This window comes from Bos javanicus, chromosome 16, assembly GCF_032452875.1.
Source record: "Bos javanicus breed banteng chromosome 16, ARS-OSU_banteng_1.0, whole genome shotgun sequence".
In the NCBI taxonomy this organism is placed as follows: Eukaryota; Metazoa; Chordata; class Mammalia; order Artiodactyla; family Bovidae; genus Bos; species Bos javanicus.
In genome coordinates, this window is record NC_083883.1 from 40,335,671 (window position 1) to 40,360,786 (window position 25,116).

At 35.8% G+C, this 25,116-nt stretch overlaps 1 protein-coding gene and 1 long non-coding RNA gene across 13 annotated transcripts in view; one reads left to right on the forward strand and one right to left on the reverse strand.

The window, feature by feature from the left end:
- DNM3 (dynamin 3) overlaps positions 1 to 25,116 on the forward strand; it is a 643,632-nt gene that overhangs the window by 351,674 nt on the left and 266,842 nt on the right. The window lies entirely within an intron of this gene.
- Positions 1,703 to 8,094, reverse strand: LOC133227746 (uncharacterized). The gene is made up of 2 exons (XR_009729924.1): positions 5,285 to 8,094; positions 1,703 to 3,717 (listed from the first exon to the last, which is right to left on the reverse strand). It is a non-coding gene; the product is annotated as an uncharacterized LOC133227746 (long non-coding RNA).

Here is a 25,116-nt window from a genome sequence, read left to right on the forward strand (position 1 = left end):
TTTAAATGTAACTCATTTAACAGATTTACATATCTATAAATATATACATATATATGAATGTATATGTATATATATGACATTCTTTCAAGCTTAGATAAAAATATGTATATAATACCAATATTTTAACCTCCTGTTCTAAGGGAAAATTATTTGAAACATCATCTTGGAGTGGCTTACTTACTACTGGATGAATGTGCTGGTCTGGCCTCCTTAGCTTTCCCTTGGGAGTGTGGTGGAATGGAAAGATCTCCTTTATGTTCTGACCGAGCTATTGTGTTAGTCAGAGAGCTATCAAGCACTACACTGGCACTGCCTTGCAGGGTCCACATGTGGACTTCTGTCAGATATGTTTGCTACAGGTTATGTAAAGCATTTATAGTTGGGTGATTCTATGCAAATATTCTATAAGACATTTTTATATTGTCTTCCTGTTTATATTTTACATTTTGTGAACTATTGTTTAGGACTTTATTTACTAATCAGGGGACTCTTCTTTAAGGTAAAAACTTTCATTGCACGATGTGTTTTGCAGTTGCACATTTTAGCAGATTACATATTTCCTTAGACCAGATTATAAATGCAAGAATTTAGTTTTAATCATATTTTAATATATTAGTTTTACCCAGTCACTGTTTTTATTGTTGTTATTTTTAAGAAACTATGGTGTCAGGTTGGTAAAATATCACATAATAATAGAAGTTTTGAACCTGGTGGTTTTTAGCCTTATGACTAAATCTTTCATTTTAAAAATGAAATATCTGAATAAAAATAGTTTGATGTAGTCCAAAATATACACTTGAAATGTTTAGATTTAAGAAAACCCCCCAAATTTGGTAATCTTGTGCAACATTTTTTAAAGCTTGACCAGTATCTTTCTAAGAAAGAGGAAAATTACTTCTAAATACTGAAGTTAAAACATTTTAGTGAATCCAATCAAAGTTGACAAAATTTCTAAGTTTACCCATCTCCCTGCTTTTTACCCTTGAATGTTTGAAATATTCATATAAACAGGCTGACCCTGATCATTTCAATCCAGTTCACAAGGTGTAAACTGAAGTTTTGATATTTCCTCAAAAAATATGGCAGAATATACGCTGCATATCCTTTAATGCCTTTCTTTTTTCTTTTTGAAAATAATTGAATTGCCTCAACATTTCAAGAGTTTGTAGGTTTACAGTGAATGGGAGCATGTATTCCAAGTGAATAAATGTTCATTGGCCCCTTAAATACCACCTTAAGGAATGTAGTTCCTTCTTAATTAAACAATGACAGTAATAAACTTACGTACATCGTGACACTTGGAAATATCAGAGCTTTAATTTCAGCTTTCTATATATCAAAAGAAGCAATTATTCTAATACATTTGAAAATTATGTTGGAAGTAAATACTCTTTTCACTGTGTTTTACCCAGACCCACGCTGGCAGAGTTTGTTAACTCAAAATACATGATTCCTGGAATATTATCTCGTCACTCTTTTTCCTTTCTCCCTCTCTTTCTCTTGAAAAGTCATGATGTTTAGTTTAGTTCCAAAACTAAACTTAGTTTTGGGAGTAGAATTATTAGAATTACTTATTCTTTGTCAAGCATCAGGCTGAAGTTATATTCATTTAGGGGATGCTGCAAAGCTGTGTACAATCAATGTCAAGGGTAGTAATTTACTGACAACAATTAGGAAAAGAGAACTATAGAAAGCACAGTAATATTTTCAGAAATGGGTTTTATTATATTTCATAAGCACCACTCACTTTACTTTTGGTGGGTTTCAATATTTGAATAATAATAATAATACATACGAGTTAAGAAACCAACAAATTAAAACTCCAGGCCCCCGCGTCCCTCATTTTGGTTGTAGCTCTTGGTGTAGATGCTATGGTGTGAGGGCTGCTTTCTTTCAATGGCTGGTTGTCATTCAGGCTGGGTTGTCATGTGACTGCCTGTCTGTGCCTGCTGTACAGGTGAGCGGATGTTCTGCACAGCAAGTGTAGACAGGCAGACACATGACAACTCCGTCCAGCCAGGCCCTTGGTTCCTTCGGGTTTCCTTTGCTCATGGGCAGATACAATCAGTCTGTTTTCCAGATTTGGTGATTTTGGAAGGTCAGGGGAAAGGGAGAAAAACACACAATAGAATTAAACATTAAAACATTATGGAGCTAAAAACAAGTTAGACTTTTGACTTTATTCAGAAAGTACACTGATACATTTGTTCCAAATGTGCTAACATGGATAATTGACATAACAGAAAACTCACAGACATTTTCAGGAAAAAACAACAACAAAAAAGACTAAACACACGGTTTATTCTTAAATCCAATTCATATTACTACTGGCCCACATGCAGTCAGAGTTCAGAGTAATTGAACCAGATGTTTTTCCTCTTCACGAAAACTCTGCATATTTTAAAACTGAGGTTAAAGATAAAGACTGTGTTTATACATGTTTCTGGTAATGGATAAGTACCATAACCTTGCCCATGAAAAAGAAGCTTGTCATTTACATGGAAATGGAAGCCATATTCATAATAATTAATGACCCTAAAGTATTTGACAGTTCAACCAGCGCACTTTGGTATCTGATGCTTTGACAGTGGGGTTTTCACAAGGGAATGTACTTTCATCAATATTTTATTAAGCAACAAATTTATTTAAATTTCTCATATTCTTTTTAATGCAAAGTTTTAGAGTATGGATGTGAAAACCAAATAAAAAGCAATTGTGAGCTTAAGTTCTCCTCCTCTTAATTAACTACAGGGCTGTGCCATGAATCAAGGGGGTATAATCTAAAAGGTTGTTGTTCATAGTGATGCTCACAGTGTGTTTTGGACATGTTAGTGCAGTGCTGTTACAAAATAGTACCTTAAGCATGGAGAAGGAAACTTGATTTCATATCCAAAAAGGAAAATCAGACCCTTTAAAAATTTTCCTTAAAATTCATATAAGAAAGAGTTAATAGTGATAAACATACAGTTAGGAAATTTAATTCTGGTGACTTGAGAATAATTCTAGTGGTTATTTTAATATAAATGATCAATTCACATCCTTAGAGATATTTAACAAATTCCTCTGCTCTTTAAAAAATAAAATATCTAGATAGTCAAAATTCCAATAAACAGAATTTCTTAAAGAGCAAAATGAAACCTTATTGTCCAAGGAGTGTGTACTTAGGGAATTTTTTCCAAAGAATTTTAAGGAAGCAAATAGTTTGTTATTTTCCTTTAATTGTAAAATTCTGTGAAAATAGAGAAGAGAAAGTTTATGGAGAACAAATTAGATTTTAGAGACTGAAAAAATGACACTATTCTACACATCTAAATTTTTATGCAATGACTAGATATGGTACAGTTTTAACAAAAAGTTGGTAAGTGCAACTTTCTATTTATTTAATTTCAAAAAATAAATATCAGATTCTGTTTCTGGTCATCACTTCTGAGTAGAAGACTTATTATTTTTTCTTGACAGAATCAAAACCATCACTAAACTTGGCTGCTACTTAGATAATTACAAGGCCAGAGTATGCAAAAACAAATACCTTAAGGAATTATTTTGTTACTGTTGCTGCCTTCAGTGCAACAGAAAATATTTATGGAGTGATTCACTAACAAAGAGCATATTGGTGGAAATTTAAAATTACTGTAATTCTGTATAGCTTTCCCTCTCTCTCCCATAAATAATTTGATCCAGTTAACTCTGCTCAATTAAAGGAATGATGCATGCAACCTGAAAAAATAGAAAGAAATATTTGTGAGTTTATATTATCCTTTAATATGAAGCAATTCTATTAAAACAAGATATCCCAATATCTTTGTGTCTGAAAAACCATAACTGTTTTGCAGGGGGAAAAAATCTTGCTAAAAAATGATTTTATTCTACTTATAAGCCTTTTGGACAATTTATATTTCTAAAAAATTTTAAAAGCATAATTTTAGTAAGCATGTGGCATATGCACACTTTTTCGTTATATTGAACCTGCCCCTAAGCTTTTTTAAAAGATGGAAGGCTAAAAACATATTGCAGACTTTTTTCTGTCTTCTAAACTGTTCAGTGACTATTAATTCATTATCACTCAAAATAGGTAAAATATAAAAGAGCTATTTATATTTTATTATACCTTCTATTTTATATATGGTCATATACTGTTTTTTGGTCTTTTATTTATGACCTTAAGAAAGAAATGCAAAAAATGAATCCTATTCTAAGTCTTTTACAGCAAAATTCAACCAAAGCAACTCCAGGAAACTGGTTGTCACAAAAAGTCAGGAAATTCAAAACTAAGATTTAATTATTTTCCTTAATTTACTTTATTACCTCTATTTATTAAAACTGATAAAAATTCTTAATGAGAGCACTTCAAACAATTGACATATATTTCTATCTACATAATTTGTAGCACACCAAGGTGAAAAAAGTAGAAGAAAGCAAATAAGAAAGTTTCAATCTTTATGCAGGAATTTCCTGTCTTTTCTTAGGTTAAAGCCTGACTTCTAGTTATTTTAAGTTGGTATTTATGAGTGATGATCTCTTAGTTATTATTTAGACATTGAGATGGGTGAGATAGTCTCCGTAGAGAGAGGAAAGTGGGTTGTTTTTAAAAAACAAATCTCTCGTACAGTAATCAAAAGCTTTGACTTCTCTTTAGTAAGGGTGGATGCTGGTGGGTAAGTGAACATTTTTGCATTACCAAATTGTATTTCCTTTTTATGTCCTGTAACAGTTTTAAGACTTCAACCAGAAAAAAAGGGGGTTGAGGAAGAAGATTCCTTCATTAGGAGTTTTGTGCCAGAACTCTTTCCCACAAAGTGAAAAACTTGGGTGGTCTGTAGGGTGAGAGGTGGGGGTAGATAGTATATTTTGGTTTTTAAAAAATATAAACACAGTATCTTGGCAGAAAGCTCAAATGCCAAGCAGGAAGGACATTAAACCTATTGACAACTGCAAGAAAGTGATCAGTGTGAAATTTTGTCCCATTATAACTAAATTTTCTTTGATTTTGAGATCTATGGCTTAAAAAAAAAATAGTGGGAGTTGAAAATGTAAATAAACTGTTTTATATTGATTCTTTTCAATTAAGAAGTGATGTTGTTGAAGCTAAGGCTCTGAATTTCCTTTTCTTAGATAGCGGAAAAAATTCTCATTTTAACTCAGTAACTAGTCTAACTTATCAATCACCATGTGCTAAAATGCAAAATAACTACTAAGTTTCTAAGAAGTATAGTTTGGACAGGCCTTGCAAACAATTTTATCTTTCTGAAGATGTACAATATTTTATTTTAATACTTACACTTACCATTATTTCCAGGGGTAGTTTTAGTAGAGGATGTTCATTGTTGGTTAGTTTCCTCTGGAATAGATCCCTTGATTCCTAAAATATTTGTATATTTCCTTACAAAGTAATATCAAAATAAAGTTAAACATTATCCTAATTGCCCTGGAAATAGATAAGGTTATTTTACCATACATATGTTTATACATGTTGGTATATATACCAGCGCATAAACTACCATCTTTCCTTTAGTTGGCAGTGGTTTATACAGTGAGCTTTTACTTTGGATTTTTAATTTAATCCATACAATTTAAAAATACGTATCATTCATTCCCGTTTGTTAAAAGCTTGCATCAAAAATAGGCTGCCCGAACTCCACCGAGCACATTCAGGGGTTCCTTGTCTATGCTTTTTGCAAATTAATAATGTTTCTGCTTCTGTGCTTAGGCCAAGGACACCATCGGGTCTCTCTGTCTCCAGACTAAAAGTCACCCTGAGGGAAAAAATAGGTGAGGAACCAGTGGTGATTTGTTTCTTTAAAGCAAAAATGCCACTTAATATGAAAAAAGACATTTAAATTAAACATACGTGAAATGAAAGCAAGTTAGGAAATTCAATTATTCTATGGAGTAAAAACACAAGACAAAAAACCCTCAAATTTGAAAATTCTTAAATATTGCCAAAGTACTTTATCTTCTTTGGTAACTATATCGAATAGTAAAAGTGTGTTTCTTGAAAGAATAAACTCCTGTAAAGCTACCTAATAGATTTTTTTTTGTTTTCCTATGTTAAAAACAAAAACAAAACAAAAAAAAACTGCAGATTTAAAAAATCTTACTTGTTCTGTTAGAAATAATTAATATGGAAGCCTCCAAGATACAATAGGAAAAAAAAAAAAAAGGATGACTACTGAATCATTTAAATGGAAGAAATAGCTGTAATAAATCCTTGCTTTTTATGTTTTAGCTAAAAACCATGAATAAAAGAGAAAACTTTTCTACCAGTTTTGGAATGATCAAAGTGGTAACTTTTAAAATAAATTCTTTCAACAAAATATAACTAGGGGGAACCTTTGGTAATCAAATGTTTTGCCAGAGAACTTGTGACAATGTTTGAATTGTTGCAAAATGTATGATTTGGAAAAGGATTTGTTAAGGAATCACTATAAAATGACAGAATTTAGAGGAGGACAAAAGAGGGTACATTCACACAAAAGCCTAAAGAACAGATGTTTTCATTATATGGAATTGTTTGGGGATAGATATAAATAGGGGTTAAGGCAGTAACGTTTTTTCCAGAACGTTCTTTAAGGGACCCATCTCTAAAGTTCAGCATGGATCGTATTGCACGTATTGCAATCCAGACTTTCTCCATTATTCTCTCTATTGGGATTACATTCAGCTTGAGGGTTTTCCTCCCTCCCACCTTCCTCCCCCTCTCCCACCCTCCTTCACCCCCAGGACAGCTGGAAACTGACCAAAGAAAACTTTGCTTTCGTTTACAAATTCCTTTTTTATCAGTGGGTTTCTAGACAAAGTACCTTATCATTTTAAGTGCTCAGAGAAATAGAAGCACTGTAAAATATAGCCAGGAGGGCTCAGCTGACCAGCAGTTATCAACCATTCTTAGATTTTTAAAAAATGTAATACAGAGATATATATTGGAATATCTGAATATAGAGGTTTTTATTCTCCAATTTATTTGGTTGCTGACTCAATAAGTTCTGGGTTGGTGCTCTTTTCTGGACCAGTCCTATCTGCATTGTCTGGTAGGCAAAAATTCTTGGCAGCCTCTCCTTTTATTGTTAGATAATATTATTCCTGATATTTATATTATATAAAATTTAAGAAAAGCACTCTTCGAATAGCATTTTAAAAATAGCAAGTATTCTTTACTTTGGGACAAAATGGATTCAGTCCTGGGATGCTAAATGTTATACTTCAGCTCTCATTCAAATACGTTTTAAGTCTCTGGATTATCAATTTCAACAATTCAAAACCAGCCTCATTAAATTATTCTTAAGTGTTTGGCGTCTTTTCATATTTCATTTTGAAGTGGGAAAACCTTTAAATTTAAGAAAATACTTAAACTCTTCCAAAATTGAACAACATCTAGTAAATCGCAGTGTACCACACATCGTTGCTGTTTTAAAACTAAACGCAGACCTGTCTGTCACAATCCCGCCTCGGTTTCTCTCCCATGTGAAAGCAAATTGTTGGCTCCCCACCTGGGCTCTCCTGGTCACAGCCCAGGTGAGCAGTCAAGAAGGCCTTACCCACAGGTCTTCCCTCGAGCAGTCCTTTCTCGGCAGTGTCCCCGAGGGCTTCCTGGCCCCTACTGTGCAAAACCTGTGAAGAAAAACACTGGATATGAGATTCGAAAAAGGAGCAAACAAATGTCTTCCTCCTTGGAAACAGCCACTTTTGTCCCCAGCTGTCCATGGCGTTGCTCTCCCTTGCCCAGTCTAACCAATGTGCAGACTACTGTACAACGGCATTGTCCTGAACAGGTAGTCTGAACACTGGGGCGACGGAGCAGGATCTCCAGAAGCTTCCAACTATGCACTTAAAAATCCTCTCCCGGTCTTGGGGAAAAGCCTCCCTTCCTGCACCAGGGGTTGCCTTCGGCTTCCCCCCCTGAATTCTGCTGCCCCGACTGAGACTCAAGGGCTGTGATTTCCAGTCTTGACGTGGCACATTTGCTGCAGACTGGGGAACTGGCAATGAATTTAGGACCAGGAAAAGGGGGAGGGCTGGGCTGGAGAGTCCATATATGGGATGATGTCACCCTGGGGAGGTTTGGGTATGCGCTGTGCCGCTGGAGAGACCGCTGGAATCGCCTGCTCTCAGACATGGGTCTGTGCATAAAATGGTACCAGATGTTTTAGTGTAATGTTAAGCAGTCATTTCATCTTCAGGCCAGATTTTTTTCCTCAACTGGGCAGGAAGTGGGCCCCAGTATGGAAAAGCTGTAAAAAAAAAAAAAAAAAGAGTCGAGATGTACAGTTCTGCTGTGGCCAACTGAAAGTGAGTTAGTGTAGAAGTACAAATTTGCTGTCCGATCCAGGCTAGAAAAGTAATTTGAAGATAGAGGGTAGATAAAAAAGTAAACAGTAAGTTGAACACTGGAAGCCAGGGCTCATTTGGAAACCTTTTTGAGCTTTCCTGTGGTACTTTATTTTCTGGTATTTCACTCGTCAGAAAGGGCAGATAAGTTCATTGTTTTTTTTTTTTTCCTCTCTCTCTCTCTTTCCCTCCTCCTCCTCCTGTCTGTTGGATCTGTCAGCGGCTTGCAGGCTGATCTAGACTTGAACAGTAATTATAGCAACTTCCTGAAAGTGAAGCCCCCATGAAAAGTCTGGAGAAATGTTCTTTGTCATGGCCTCTCCATGAGTAATTAGTTCCACATGTGGCCTTCCTCAGCGATTTTGGCTGGCTCTCCGAACGCTGTGCTATAGCTTGACCTAAAGAAACTTAAACGTTTTCATTTCAAGCCTCCACTATGAAATAACAACTCCGATCTCCTAACAAATTACCTCTGGTAGATCCATGCTATTAGGTACAGCACTGTTTTTTTCACTGGTAATTCCTGGTTCTGTGTTAGTATTTTTGTTTTGTTTTAATGGTATTCTACTGCTTAGTTTTATCGCTGGTTAATTAAATCTGTTCAAATTTGCCAAGTACCGCTTGACCAAAGGTTATAACGTATCAGCCTGCTGGCATCTACTTTTCTTCCCTTGGTGATGTTTTCAATTATATATTCTGTTGAATATTCTGATTGTCCAGTTCTCTGACTTCCCGTCCATAGTATTCTGATTGAAGTTTGAGTTGCCTCAAACAAGAGCTTGATTAATAGCCCTTCCAGAGATCAAAATGTGAGAAAATTTCTAGATAGCTTCCAAATTTGAGTGGCTAAACTAAGAAACTTAGAATTCTTTCAAGAAATACAGCCAACGAAATTCATTTCTACTGACTGTCCGCAGTACTTTTTAGAAGCAGAAAAATCTCTCTCTTTAAAATATGTTGGATTGAATATTTCAGAAGACTTCAAGTGAGAATTCTCTCAAAGCATTTTCTTGTTGTTAAATGTCTTCTCTCGAATTAACATACCATTAAAGGGTTCAAAAGTTATTACAAGCCCTGCTCACCTAAGGAGGGAGATTAAATAAGATTAAAATAGAATTATCTAGCAGTTTAGGATGGAACTAAGATACTAGCATTAGGTGCATCATTCATAGAGAGATTTAAATCATCAGTGGAAATTTGGAGGGATTACTTCCTATCATTGTACTTCTGCTCCCATGCTTATGTTTTCAGGGCTTATTCCATAGTGATTGAGCAAGCCCAGTGTGCCTCAACTTCTTTTTCCCCTGTCATTACTTCACAGTATTACATAGTGCTAGAAATATGCAAGTGTGACTGTGCTGTGCTTAGTTGCTCAGTTTGTATCCAACTCTTTGCGACCCCATGGACTGTAGCCCACCAGGCTCCTCTGTCCATGGGATTTTCCTGGCAAGAATACTGGAGTGGGTTGCCATGCCCTCCTCCAGGGATCTTCCCAACCCAGGGATCAAACCCAAGTCTCCCGCGAATTCTTAACCGTCTGAGCCACCATGCGAAGCCCAAAGTAATAGTCTCATTACATGTGGAGATGTCTCATTACATCTGTCTTTTTTGAGTATGTATATGTTTACTCGCAAATCATCATAGAGGAGCCATGAGCCAGAGGGATAATAGTCAGTCAGGAATCTAGCACTCCAGCTATGGGCTTGTTGCTGTCGCAAACAGTGAAAGCCTTTCCTCTGCCCTCTATTGAACATTTTTATTGATGAAACATGCCTTGGGAATTTTTGTAAGGCTGATGAAAGGTGATTCCAATTAATCTGCTCCATGATTTCATCTTAGTTCACACATCTATGCTTTTTCAAATATAAGAGATATCTGTTTCTCAAATAGGGTTTTTTTTAATGACATTTTATTTAAGGAACTCACTTTTATACTTATTTTTACTGCTTTTGAAGCATTTTAAGTGATTTTATACAAAAAGAACTAGACAGGTTATGTTCCACTTAGCATATATGCCCATCTCATTGGGCCTCCGAGTGAGAAAAACTTTCTTCCAAATAGTTCAACAAATATTTACTCTTGCACGTCGGACACGACTGAGCGACTGAACTGAACAGAACTGAACTCATGTGCTAGTCACAATGCCAGGGACTGGAATTAAGATGAAAAAGATATGAATCCTGCCCTCAAAGAGCTCACACTTACTTCTAACATTAGGAATGCTAATTTGTGACCAAGTTCAATTGGAAGAAGTCTGCCATGCCTTTATGGAAAGCCCTTGGCATTCACTTAGAAATGACCTGAGGACTTTTCTTAAAGTTATAAATTAAATATCTAAATTGTGATGGGCTCTAAAAAACAAAGTTAAACGTGATAAAGGCACTTGCCTTTGAGTACTATTGTTATTTAACTCAGTTATTTCAAAAGGTATTGACCAAAGTGATAGTTTGAATCAATGGATGGTTTTGGGTGACTACAGATTTTGCTCTTTTTGAAAATGTCATGAAAAGGAAGCACTGTTTCAGTTGGTTATCATTCCCAAGCCTAGCAAATTTTTATAATTTTAGAAATTCTCAAACTAAAACCAGGACTGAGTCTTGTTTCTATATATTTATAAAGGAACATTTATAAAGTGTTATTAGTATTTACAGTTAGAATAGTCTGCGACATCTAGGTATGCACCCTTCAGATAGCATTTATATAGCTTTAATTTTGTTGGTTGCAAGATTAGTACAGGGGCATTATGAAAGTTCAAATAATAGAAAGTATGTAAGGAAAAAGTTAATAATCTTTCCCTCCAACCCCTACCCTCTCTGCTTTTTCAAATTAATGGTAACAGTTTAATGTGAACCTTTTTACCACCTTCTGAATGGTTATTTTATAGCCTCTTTATAGATGACAAAATTGTTTCATATACAGTCTATCCATTTCTTATAATAACTTTATGGGGTAAATATTATGATTCCCATTTTATTGGTGGTGAAATTGAGGCTCAAAGAGGTTAAGCATATTACTTCATGTAATTACAGTAAGTGGCAGAACTCAACTTTTTTCTGACTCAAAGGCTGTGCTGAGAAGCATATTGTTAGCCCACATAGATAAATTTTTCCCTTATTGGATTTGAATAGCACTTTACATTTCCTGTTAATAATTTATCAGTTATCTGCTGTCTTCTTTTAGCTTTGTACTAAAATATTATTATTTCACACTTTGATTTTTTTCCCCAAGTAGAATATATTAATTGAATTTAGAAATGGTGTCTGTACTCTCCTTAACTAACCTGAAGTAGGCCAGTCAGTAAATTATCAAAAATTAGTAAAAGTTACATAGTATGTATGTGATTTCCAATCAAACTTTTATCATGATAATAATTCAAGAATTAAAGGTATACTATTTTTTATCTTAAATGGAAAATATGGTGTAATTTTTAAATGTATGTGTATTGCAGTTATGTATCAGGTTGCACTGTTCTTTTAGAAATAATTGTGAACCTTGGACCAGCCATATTTCCTTACTTATTTTTGGCCTTCTAATCTTCTGGAAGCATCCTGTGTAGCTATCAGTCATACAATCTTGTGTGAAAAGCAGGATCTAACCAAGATGTAGCTTTTCCTCTCTTGTTGTTGTCTCCTTCCCAGTTTGTATTTGAGATAAAATCTAGTTGACCTCAGTTCATTGCAAATTAGGGAAGATAACCCCACTTAGTTTGGCTTTATGTTGTATGGATTAGCACTTTTTTCCCTTTTTTTATTGGAGGCAATGCTGTCTTCTGGTCACCAGCATTTCCTATTTTTGTCAGGACCTGAAAGAGCTGGGAGATTTGTTGTAGCAAAGCTTTCCCTTTTTCTCTCCTTCTCTGACTATCAAACAAATGGCTGCCTTCAGATCACTGCAGTAAAGTGCCTTCTTAGCCAGAGATGTAACATCAGAGGCTATAAAAAGAGGAGAAATAGTCCAGAAGAGTGAACAGATTTTCTTTCAACAACTGAAAAAGAAGTTAAATTAGAACACCTGTAAATTATAAGCTTAGTGCAACTGATTTTACAGTCTTCACAAAGCTTGCAAAACGCAAAGATTGTGAGAGAGTTGATTTTAAAACGTACATTTACTAATGCATGTTTTGTTTTGCCCGTCTCTAGAATTTCCATTGCTGAGTCTGTTTATTTAGAAATCAGCCCCTAACCAAAATCAGTAAATATTTTATGAGCACTCTTTCCTCAAATCAATTGAGAAAGATAATGTTACGTCTTTGAGTTTTACTAACCACTGGCGTGCACAGCAGCCATTTCTGTATTTAAGAAACATAATACATCCGGCAGACCAACCTTACTAACTCTGGCTCTTTGAAAATCAGTCGCATGAAGGTAAATATATGATTTATGACTCCAGTAAAATTTGAAGCAGTGTCTTGAAATCTTTAGGGGGAGGTTAAAAAAAAAGGATTGGAAAATTAATGCTGGCCTTTTGAGGCAGATTTTAAGTGAGAGCGTACTAGGAATGCAGTCTGCTGCCTGCTTCAACCCTCAAAAGCTGATGAGCATCATCTGAATGCTATGTACTATGAACTCTCATTGAATTCCATGTTACAATCAGACTTTAAAATGAGTATTGGCTCTCTTGGACAAGAGAAATATGGTGTCCTCAGGTCACTGACAATTTTAGAATATTGACTCCTGATGTCTTTTGACATCACCAGTAGTTTATTTCCTTAGTACGACTCAGAAACAAGCATGCATGGTATCAAAAAGGGGAAAATAAATCTGTGTGTGCATCACATAGAGGCTCAGAAAGCATATTTTTCAGGGGTAGAAAAAGTATGCTTTTTGTGGTTGGGAGTGCAAGTGAAGCATACTGGCTCCAAGGAAATACGTGTGTGAAGAGAGCTTTCTGCTTATTCCAGAATACCTGCAATGATGCAGTATATCGTTCTAGAAGCTCCAAATCTTTGTGATGATAGGCATACCTGCATAATACATGGCACAGTATCTTTATTATAGGATGTAAAATCTTTTGGTATATTCAGAAGGGAAATACAAATTATATGAATTGCTAAAAGGGTTAAATCCAACATAAATCTATTTAGTTAAGAATATTAAGGTTACCTTAACTGGCTTCCCAATTCTGTTCATTCTCCAGAGAATTTATTTAAGGGATATATGACAGCATATTAAAATACTTCGTTTCATGAGAAGAGAAGAGAATTTACTTTCATAGACACACAAAAGCACTTGGTGTATAAATTAGTTCATGTTGAAAAGTTATTTCCATGTTGTAAATGAATATGAATCATATATCTTTATAAAATCACTTATTTGCATATTAAGGGAAAATTGCTTCAATATGCCATGCAGAATCAGATTATGTAACTTGACACTCAGAACTACAATGTAAATGTTGTATAAAAAGGGAAGTGTACTGTTTTCCATTTTTAAAGGTTTGTTTTGTTTCTTTTTAATACTTTTTTTTGAGACTGATTTTAGACCATGATTTTAGGCCCTCCATGCTAGTTTTTCACATGTGATATATTTAATCCAACAACCTTCAAAGGTAGGATTTCTCCAAGGTTGCAGTTGAAGCAGAAGCCCCAAGAGACAGTAAAAAATAAGAGTTTTGGAACTAGAGGCTGTGGGTTTGAATCCTAACTTCACAGTTTACTATTTGGAGACCTTGGCAATTGTTTAACTGTAGTATTATGAGCTCTCATTTCCTCATCTGTAAAATAGGGTTTCTCTGAGGATTAAAAGGGGTAATGTGAGAGAAAAGCTTGGATCAGGGCTTGGCCCAGACAAAGGCCTCCTGAAGATTAGATGCTGCTGTGAGGGCACAACCAGGCCTCCATCTTGAATTCAGTTGTTGTTTAGTCACTCAGTTGTGTCCGACTCTGTGACCCCTTGGACTGTAGCCCGCCAGGTTCCTCTGACCATGGGATTTCCCAGGCAAGAATCCTGGAGAGGGTTGCCATTTCCTTCTCCAGGGGATCTTCCTGATCCACGGATTGAACCCATGTCTCCTGCATTGGCATGTGGATTCTTCACCACTCAGCCACCAAGGAAGCCCTTTGATTCAGGTACTGACCCTCTATTCAAAACCTGGTCCTGTGACTCCAAAGTGCAAGCCACACCAAGTACTGTTCAGGAAGAAAGTGCTCTTTTCCTCAGGTATTTATAATCTCATTGGGTAAATAAATCATCTGTGTGTAAAACAGGTAAAAATAGAAGAAAATACTTGATTCTGAAAGGAAGACAACAGGATTTTTAAAAACACACTGTAGTGGGAGGGGATCCTTAAGACAACCTTTTGGAGAATCTCTTGGAAAAGTCAGTAATGACCTTCCTCTCTTTTATCTGCTTTTATTACAGTTTGCATGTATATATTAAAACACATGTGTATAAATGTGCAAGCATGTGTAAATGCATGTATGTGTGTGTATATATTTATACACTTTGTAAATATTTATATGATTTATAAATATTTTTGTATATCTATATCTCTATATACTTTTAAACTAAACCAGATTTCTGTATGAGAATTACCAACTTCAAAATCAATTCTTTTCCCTTTTTAAAAGCTAAAGCATGTGAATGTTTTGTGTAATCTTAGATGTTAGTTTTCGTGCGTGCACATTTCATTATTTTTTTGAAAACTCTGCCTACCAGAGCTTTTATAACACCAGTTAAAGGTTAATAAGTGAAAATCAGGTAGGAAATGCCTTTGTCATTTTGCAAATGTACTGTTTTAAGGGGATTGATTTCTCTGCAGATGGAGCTATAGCTGATTACATTTAAAAACTGCACACACACTTTCTGTATGATTGGTTTGGTTTGGGAAGTTTATGCCCAACCTTCTGCCTTGTAGCAAAATGTTTTCCTCTAGTGCAGTGGAACTTTGTTTCTGTTTCACCTTAGTCTTTTCAAGGAAGAACTAGTCTTGAATTTTATTGGCCAGGATGGATTATGATTCCTTTTGAAATATTGGCTTGCTTTGTTGGGGAACTAGTTTGTTTTCTTTAAGGGATCTAGACCCCACTGAAAATGTTTGGGGTTGGCCTGAGGTGCTGTCTGGCCCAGCGTGTGCATCAGTTCTCTAGAGCCCAGGCTTAGAGTTCACTTTGCATTTTCAGGGCCTCATGAAATTATTACTGAGAAGCTCATCAAAGAACTAAAAGAACTTAAAGTTCTTTTTCCCCAAGTTTTATAACAGAGAAAACAAGAACCAGAATAAGCTGTATAAGAGAAATCTTTTGATTTTTCTAAAAGTAACTGCCTCTGCCAGTAGTGAAGCCAGTGTAAAGATAACTTACTTACCTCACTTTTTTTTAATGATTCCAGTCCCTGAAATTTTCAGTACTGCATTTCAAGTGATTAGTTTTTGTAAAGTTGAGCCCCTCATTTTTTTTTTTTTAACCATTAAAAAGAACAAGAAAGTCAATGGGAGTTTATTTTCCAGCAAGTTTTGTCTAGCCTATTTTTTAAGTCAATTTCAGTTACACCTCTGCCTTCAGACCATAAAATAATTGCTGTTAGTCTCCCATTAATGCTCATAATGGGTTAGGTTGAATCCAATTTGTTAATGTCCATTCTTACTCCATTTTATTATTTTTTAATTTTATTTTGCTTTGACAATACTTTGTATATTCAGACTCGTTTAGTTCCCTGCCACTTCTGTTGCATTCCTATATTGTATCATTTTCAGTGCATTTGTCTGTTGTATATATATGCAGGGTTTCCTGAATGTATCAACTGCCCCAGTTTTTGACTTTTTTCTTTTTGGTTACTCGGCTCAGCTTGCGGGGTCTTAGTTCAAGACCAGGGATCAAATCCATGTCCCCTACAGTAGAAGCAATTCCCCACTTATACCTGTGGGGAATTAAAAATAAATGAATTTAATTAAAAATTCCCACATTGTATATTTCCTTCATATTCAGTATAGGAGAGTTTTAGTGAGTTTTGGGGATACTGATGGAAACTGTTTGGTAAGACCCTGGTAAAGACTGTTATTTGTAAGATTATTTCCATAATACCTAATATTCCAAATTCCCTTTGCTTACCTACATCAGTAGAAGTTTCAAGTTAACCTTTGTAGTGAAACCACTAAAGCCAGCTTGCTCCATACCTACAGCAGATGTTTGGTGATTTAGTATTTGTACAGAGTAAAAAAAAAATAATTGTATTTGATTTCAAATTTTCATCTTTCCTGTACAAATTCCACTTCTTTGAAGTTAAATGAAACCTTTGCTTTCTTGGATACACCTGAGGTATAAGAAAAGAGCACCAGAATTGATTGATTCTAGTTCAGCTCTGCCATTTTCTCATTTGTGAAATGAGAGTGGTTGGGATGAGATGGTTGGGAGAAGGTCTGATTTAGATGATAATTTTAAACTAAATTGGGATGTTTTTGAAGACATTCTTCAACAATTCATAGAGCAACGATTTGGAGAATTGTGACAGCATTGCCTTGGGGCCAGGGGTTACAGTGCTGTAGCAAATACCATTTCTACCCTTGTTAACTTTTGTGGTGTTGCTGAATGTTTAAAGAAAGGAAGATCTGAAAATATTAATTAAACTAGTCTACTGTGTCAGAACGCAGTGGAATGTACTATTGTACCATATTATATCTCTACCAAAGTGATCAAAAGTCATTCAGGAGAACAGGCTTATTAATTTTGTTCCTTTCTTCTCCTTTTTCCTACTGTTCTGTCTTCCCCCTCTGTGTCTCTTCTGAGACTTTCTGTAGCTCTCTCCTCTCCTCTCCAGCCCCAGTTCTTCCTGTTTTTTTCTTCAGGAAACAAAGTTGGAATTGAGCTACCAGTGAAAATATATATTAGATGGTTTAATGAGATTTTGTTTTTTCTCCTTGAATTTTCAATCAGATTAATTTATCCTGTGTATGCATTGCTTTAAAAAAAAAAAAAGGCTCCAAATCTAAATTAAATTCTTTTTATACCTCCTGTGCCCTTTAAAATAGTCCTCCACAGAAGCAGTGACTTTGGAATCTTTTTCTAATATTAGATATCTTTAGAAACAAGAAGAGAAAACAGTGGAGTTTTAGATTGATCACACTGTTTTACTTTTTTTTTTTTGTGGCAACACCACACGGTTTATGGGATCTCAGTTCCCTGACCAGGGACTGAACCTGGGACACGGCAGTGAAAGCTCTGAGTCCTAATCATTAGACTACCAGGGAATCCCCCATACCATTTTGCTTTAAATTGGCTTTCTCAGTTCCAGAGACTATTGCACATCAGATTTTTCCTGATAACTTTATAGACCATTTCATTCACTCACCCATTGTTGTTTTGCTCTGCTGTTACTTCTCAAGGTGTTGCTTGACTTGTTCTGGTGTTTATGTTTCATCTTTTTTGCTTGATTATAAACTTCTTGAAGGCAGGGGGCCACACCTATAGTTGCTGTATATGCTGCACAATGGCTTTCTGAATGTAATCAGGTTAATAAAGACATATTGATCAGTCTGAGATTTTCCTGAATGTGAAGAGTCAAAGGAGGTTCCTTCTTAAGTAGAAATCAAGACCATTCCAAATCACCTTACTAGATTACATTTTTAACTTCTGTATTTACCTTTACAAAGACTGTCAATGTAAGCTGCAATGTAGAATGCTATAATGCACAGGCCATTTGTAATGCATTTGAGACTGTACTTAGAACGTGCCACAAATGCTACAGATGCCATCTTACTTAAAAATCACTCATGGAAGAATATTTTAGATGAATGTCTGCTGGGAAATGACTGCCTGGAGAAATGTGGAAACCACATGAAATTCACTACGTAAAGAAATCTGGTTTCCATTTCTGCACCGAATTTTGTGCTATCAGAAAGAAGATAAGCAAGCTGTTTAAAACTAAAGTGAATGGCAAAGGGATTAAAATTTTAAATCCCATATGTAAATGTATTCTGGAATTTGTGAAATTTAATCCCGTCACATAGAATCCTTTAAGAAGGGAGAAAATATGTTGAGTCTTCTAGTCTTAGATATCTCAGTGGAATGGATGAGTAATTTTGCTTCCTGTTGATGAGTAGTAATACTCTAGCATTTGTCTCATTGAAATTAAAACAAAAGCCTCATTCTGGTTTTTGGTAAGCAAACATGCTTTTGAGAGTGCAAAAGGAAAGAAAACAGAAAAACCCTCTTTTTTACTTAGTTTTAGATCACCCTTTCTAGGGATGGGAGAATTTTACTGTGGTGTTTTACTTAGCTATGTAAAACTCGATATGAGTAGGTATTTGGCTGGACTAGATGGGAATAGGAGGGTTGAATTGCTTCAATGTTCAGAAAAAATATTCTGGAGGTTTTTTTTTTTTTTTTTTTTTTAAGTTTTCTATTTAGTAGCCCTTATACAGTTAAAATGTATTATAAAGTTAGCATTTAAGGAAGAATAAACATGATTAAGATAAAATAGTCTGTGAATAATTAAAATGTAAAGACCAATCATTCAAGTTGTTATTTCTGTTTAATAAATATGACCAGATTGTACACACCTATGTTTAGTAGTAACATACCTGCATTTCTGAATTCAGTGGGCCTTGAAAAAAAACACCAGATCAAGATTACAAAATTAAGTTATTGTATACTTAAGTAGATTAAAACTTTTGCTTCCACAACTTAATTTCCCACTTTATGTTGGAAAGGGAGGCTCAGTTGTTTGAGGCTGATTTTATATACTGTTATTTAACATGGTGTTTTTTGGATTTTATTTTGTTTTGCTTTTTACTATTTTAACTTGCAATCTGAAAACTTTTAGCTGGCTATGCTTAATATCTAATACATAATTTGTTAGCCTACATTTATAGCCAAGGTGTCTTGTGTCCTTTGAAAGTGCCATTTTTTTAGATACGATGTAAAAATAAACTTCCAGTCACTCCATTCACTTATTTTCTCATTCATTCATTTATTCCATAAACATTTATCAGACTCCTACCATATTACAGACACTGTGCTGGAGATGGAAAGATAAATACAAAACTCATGCCTTCCAGGAATTTGAAATGACTTAAAGGCCAGACACAGTTGTTAAGAAGAAAGAATGATTTCAACCTTTTGGATAAATATGTATTTACAAAAATGTTCAGGTTTATCTAACAACATGCTGTTATCTGTTTAAACACTGCAGAATGAGGGTTGTTTTTTGTTCTTGTTGTTCTGGAATAAGCAGTAGAATAGTGGCTGAGTGTACAGACTGTGGAGCTAGACAGTCATATCTGGAGCTTGTTGTATATCCAGCTCTACCACTTACTTCGCTGTGCTGTTGGGAATATTTACTTGTCATTTTTGTTATTTGTTGTGATCCACACAGTCAAAGGCTTTAGTATAGTCAATAAAGCAGAAGTAGATGTTTTTTTGGAATTCTCTTGCTTTTTCTATGATCTAACAGATGTTCGCAATTTGATCTCTGATTTCTCTGCCTTTTCTAAATCCAGTTTGTACATCTGTAAGTTCTCAGTTCACATACTGTTTAAGCCTAGCTTGAAGGATTTTGAGCATTACCTTGATAGCATGTGAAGTGAGTGCAGTTGTGCGGTAGTTTGAACATTCTTGGCATTGCCCGTCTTTGGGATTGGAGTGAAAACTGAACTTTTCCAGTCCTGTGGCCACTGCTGAGTTTTCCAAATTTGTTGGAAGCACTTTCACAGCATCATCTTTTAGGATTTGAAATAGCTCAGCTGGAATTCCATCACCTCCACTAGCTTTGTTCATGAGTGATGCTTCGTAAGGCTCACTTGACTTCACACTCCAGTATGTCTTGCTCTGAGTGATCACCCATCGTGGTTATACAGGTCATGAAGATCTTTTTTGTATAGTTCTTCTATACAAAGTGGCAAGTGGTATTCTTGCCACTTCTTAATATCTTCTGCTTCTGTTAGATCCATATGGTTTCTGTCCTTTATTGTGCCTATATTTGCATGAAATATTCCCTTAGTATCTCTAATTTTTTTTCAAGAGAACCTAGTCTTTCCCATTCTATTGTTTTCCTCTTTTTTTTTTTTTTTTCCATTATTCATTTAGGAAGGCCTTCTTATCTTTCCTTGCTATTCTTTGGAACTCTGCATTCAGATGGGTGTATCTTTCCTTTTTTTCTTTTGCCTTTCACTTCTCTTCTTTTCTCAGCCATTTGTAAAGCCTCCTCCGACAACCATTTGGCCTTTTTGCATTTTTTTTCCCTTGGGGATAGTTTTAATCACTACCTCCTGTACTTTGTTACCAACCTTCATCCATAGTTCTTCAGGTACTCTATCAGATCTAATCCCTTGAATCTATTTGTCACTTCCACTGTATAATTGTAAGGGATTTGATTTAGGTCATACCCGAATGGCCTCGTGGTTTTCCCTACTTTCTTCAATTTAAGTCTGAATTTGGAATAAGGAGTTCGTGATCTGAGCCACATTCAGCTCCTGGTCTTGTTTTTGCTGACTATATAGAGCTTCTCCATCTTTGGCTACAAAGGGTATCAGTCTGATTTTGGTATTGACCATCTGGTGATGTCCATACGTAGAATCATCTATTGTGTTATTGGAAGAGGGTGTTTGCTATGACCAGTGCATTCTATTGGCAAAGCTCTTTTAGCTTTTGCTCTGCTTTGTTTTGTACTCCAAAGCCAAACTTGCCTGTTATACCAGGTATCTCTTGACTTTCCACTTTTGCCTTTCTGTCCCCTCACCTGCCTCCTGAGAAACCTGTATGCAGGTCAAGAAACAACAGTTAGAACCAGACATGGAACAAAAGACTGGTTCCAAATTGGGAAAGGAGTATGTCAAGGCTGTATGTTGTCACTCTGCTTATTTAACTTATTTGCAGAGTACATCATGCAAAATGCCAAGCTGGATGAAGCACCAGCTGGAATAAACATTGCTGGGAGAAATATCAATAAATTCAGATATGCAGATGACACCACCTTAATGGCAGAAGCAAAGAGGAATGAAAGAGCCTCTTGATGAAGGTGAAAGAGGAAAGTGGAAAAGCTAGCTTAAAACTCAACATTCAGAAAACTAAGATCATGGCATCTGGTTCCATCACTTCATGGAAAATAGATGGAGAATCAATGGAAACAGTGACAAACTTTATCTTTTTGGGCTCCAAAATCACCTCGGACAATGACTGCAGCCATGAAATTAAAAGACGCGTGCTCCTTGGAAGAAAAGCTATGACAAACACAGCATATAAAAAAGCAAAATCATTATGTTGCCAGCAAAGGTTCATATAGTCAAAGGTATGGTTTTTCTAGTAGTCATGTACGGATGTGAGAGGTGGACAATAAAAAAGGCTGAGCACCGAAGAATTGATACTTATAAACTGTGCTACTGGAGAAGACTCTTGAGAGTGCCTTGGACTGCAAAGAGATGAAACCAGTAATTCTAAAGGAAATCAGTCCTGAATATTCATTGGAAGGACTGATGCTGAAGCTGAAGTTCCAATACTTTGGCCACCCGAGTGGAAGAACCGATTCATTGGAAAAGACCCTGAAGCTTGGAAAGAATAAATGCAGGAGAAGAAGGGAACAACAGAGGATCATATGGTTGGATGGCATCACTGACTCAATGGACATGAATTTTAGCAAACTCCAGGAGATAGTGAAAGACAGGGAAGCCTGGTTTGTCGCAGTCCATAGGTCACAAAGAGTTTGACACTGCTGAGTTACTGAACAACACCTTGTGATTTGGGGATAAAATCTCTCTGCATATTGCCTCGTGTTTATTAGGCACTTTAATACATGTTAGCTTCAGGGGTGATTCTCAAAGTATTTAACAAGCAGTATAGTAGGGGCACCAAACACTTAGAACTGCTCTTGGCTATAAAACCTGATATGACCAGACCAGTGTATATGGTCCAGATCAGCCCAGTTAGCCTCTATTGTTATTATTGTTTCTACTTACTTCTGAACTAGGCTTGATGCTTCACCCTTATCTCATTCTGTGGATCGTGACCTGGGAGCAGGCTCTGTGGAACTCACAGTCCTGGAGTTTCTAGGTGCCTGCAAGTCATATTTTTAAAATCTTTTTAAGTAACTGGACTTAGTAGAGACTTATTTTTGTATTCCAGAAAATTCAGGATGCTTTTCTTAGCTAATAATTTCTAGAAAGACACAAGAGCCAAGCCTTGAAGTCTCTATTTCTTTCCCCTAATGTTGATTGGTAATTGTAATAATGTATGTTTTATTCTTTTGGGGTTTTTTTTCTTCTTTTTCCACTTCTTTCCATTCCTCCTTTCCTCTTCCTCATGTCCTTCCTCTCCTCCCCCTCCTTCTTATTATAATAAAAAAATAATGTCTAAAGCTAGTTACCTTGCATTCTGTTTTAGAAAGAGATGTATACCATAAGTAAGTCTACTCTTTGCAGTAATTGATCAATAGTTTGTGATAAGGGTAGAATGGTTATAAAAGCATTTGGGGAAAATTAAAAGACACATGAGGTGCAAATGACTTTGTTTGTAGTCTAGTTCAGATCTGTCATTTTTTCATTTGTCAAAGGAGAGGTGGTTGGGAGAAGGTCTGACTTAGATGATAATGACAAAATAAATTGGGATATGTGTGAAGATGTTCTTCAACAATTTATACAGCACCTATTGGGAAAACTATAGTTGTAATTTCAACTGAGACTTACTAGTTGCTTTGTTGTTGTTATTTAGTCATTAAGTCGTGCTGAAGCCTGCTAGGCTTCTCTGTCCATAGGATTCTCCAGGCAAGAATACTGGAGTGGGTTGCCATTTCCTCCTCCAGGGCATCTTCCCAACCCAGGAATTGAACTTGGATCTCCTGCATTGGCAAGCAGATTCTTTACCACTGAGCCACTGGGAAGCACTACTAGTTGCTTGTGTGCTAAGTCGCTTCAGTTGTGTCCAACTTTTTGTGACCTTATGCACTGTAGCCCACCAGGCTCCTCTGTCCATGGGGGTTTTCCAGGCAAGAATACTGGAGTAGGTTGCCATGCCCTCCTCCAGGGGATCATCCAGACTCAGGAATTGTAACTGTGTCTCTTATGTCTACTACGCTGGTCGGTGAGTTCTTTGCCACTAGTGCCACCATTGCTTGACTGCAGTTAATTCACTTGATCTCTCTGTTTCATTTTCTCCATCTATTAAATTGAGATGATGATAATAGAACCTTTTTCATTGGATGATGTGAGGATTAAACAAGACAATATTTGTCAGGCACTTAGAACATAAATTTCAATATAGTCATTTAATTTATTATGCTTATCAAGCATTTAGGATAGAGCTAGCATTCAGTAATTTTGCTTAATTTATTCAGCAGCTATTTAGAGTACTTACTTTGTGCCAGATACTTTTCTAGGCACTGGAGACACAACAGACAAAAATCCCTGCCCTACTGACTATCCAGAGCAATGGGGGGTAAAAAAAAAGTTAAAGCAGAAATGGGGAGCAGAGAATCTAGGAAATGCATTGCAGTATAGGTTAGGAAACAACGCTGGAGGAACTATGTGCAAGTGGTGAGGGTGTGAACACAGACTGTTGGGGAAAGAGCCTTTAAGGTGGAGGGAAGAGCATGTCTGGAGGTCAGTGAGCCTGGAAGAGAATGAGAGAAAAGATAGAAGGAGGTGAAGTTGATCCTAGAGACCTGTTTAAGATCTGAGTGATATAATGACTGGCATAAAGAAGAGGAATCAGGAACATACCAGAGGAATCTTGGAGGGGAAGGTAGGCCTTGACAATGAATAAACTATAAGGAAGTGCATGAAAAAAGGAGAAAATTCCTGTTAAAGGAAAGAACAAGAACATAAACTAGGGTGCAGACAGTGGAGGAGGTAGGCTTGGATTATATCCAAGATAGCCCTTGTGAATAGAAGGTATGCTTTGGGGTAAGGAGAGACACAAGATTGAATAAATAGAATGGTATTGGGTGATGGAGCATGATGGAGCATGATGGAGCACCCTGAAAGCTAAACATTGGATTTTTAGTTTCTGATGATTAAAAAAAATATTTCTAGTCAAAGAAGCAAATCACTGATAAAATCTTAAAACCCAAATTTAAAATTCATGTGTATACTACACTCATAAAGTTTGGTGAACTTTGTTTTTAGAGGCAAAAAATATACAATTAAAATAATAGTTTTGACATATAATATCAAAAATTGTTATTTAAAAAAAATATACTCTATTAAATAAAAGATTCCCTAACACTCTTCAATGTCAGTGACAGTTGAACACATCATGGCTTGATAAACTGGATATTACTTTAGATCTGAAAGTCATAGTCCTTTGTATGTATGTATCTTGGTGTTCTACTGGTTCTCTTCTTTATGCCCACGATCAAGCTTTAAATAAGAGTGTTGTTTTGCTGGCTAATGTGTCTACCTGATTTCATACTTGTGAATAATGGTACAAATGAGAGAAGCACATGAGTAAAGTCATTTAAATGGTCACATACTTCCTTTGGAGAAGTATCTTGCAATTTGAGACTCATTGGCACTATTAATTAATTTCTTTTAGCTTCCTATTCAATGCCGAGTTATGCTAAAAGGTGGTAAGATAAATAAAAAGGGCATTTCTAGATGGGAAAGAACAAACACCACATTAAGTTCATCAGACTTTCAGATGTCCTCATTGGCTCATGTACTCATGTATTTTTCCATGTAATCTTTTTAGACAAACAGTTTTTATTTGAGAGTAAGATTCCATCATCAAATAACCTTACAATAAGTTCATCTTACAGAATGAATTACGGTCCAAGACCACCATGGTGAATACTTCCTGACTCACAAAGAACTAAACTTGTATTTCACATATACTGGTCTTCCTTACAAATTTAGCATTGTGTATAAACA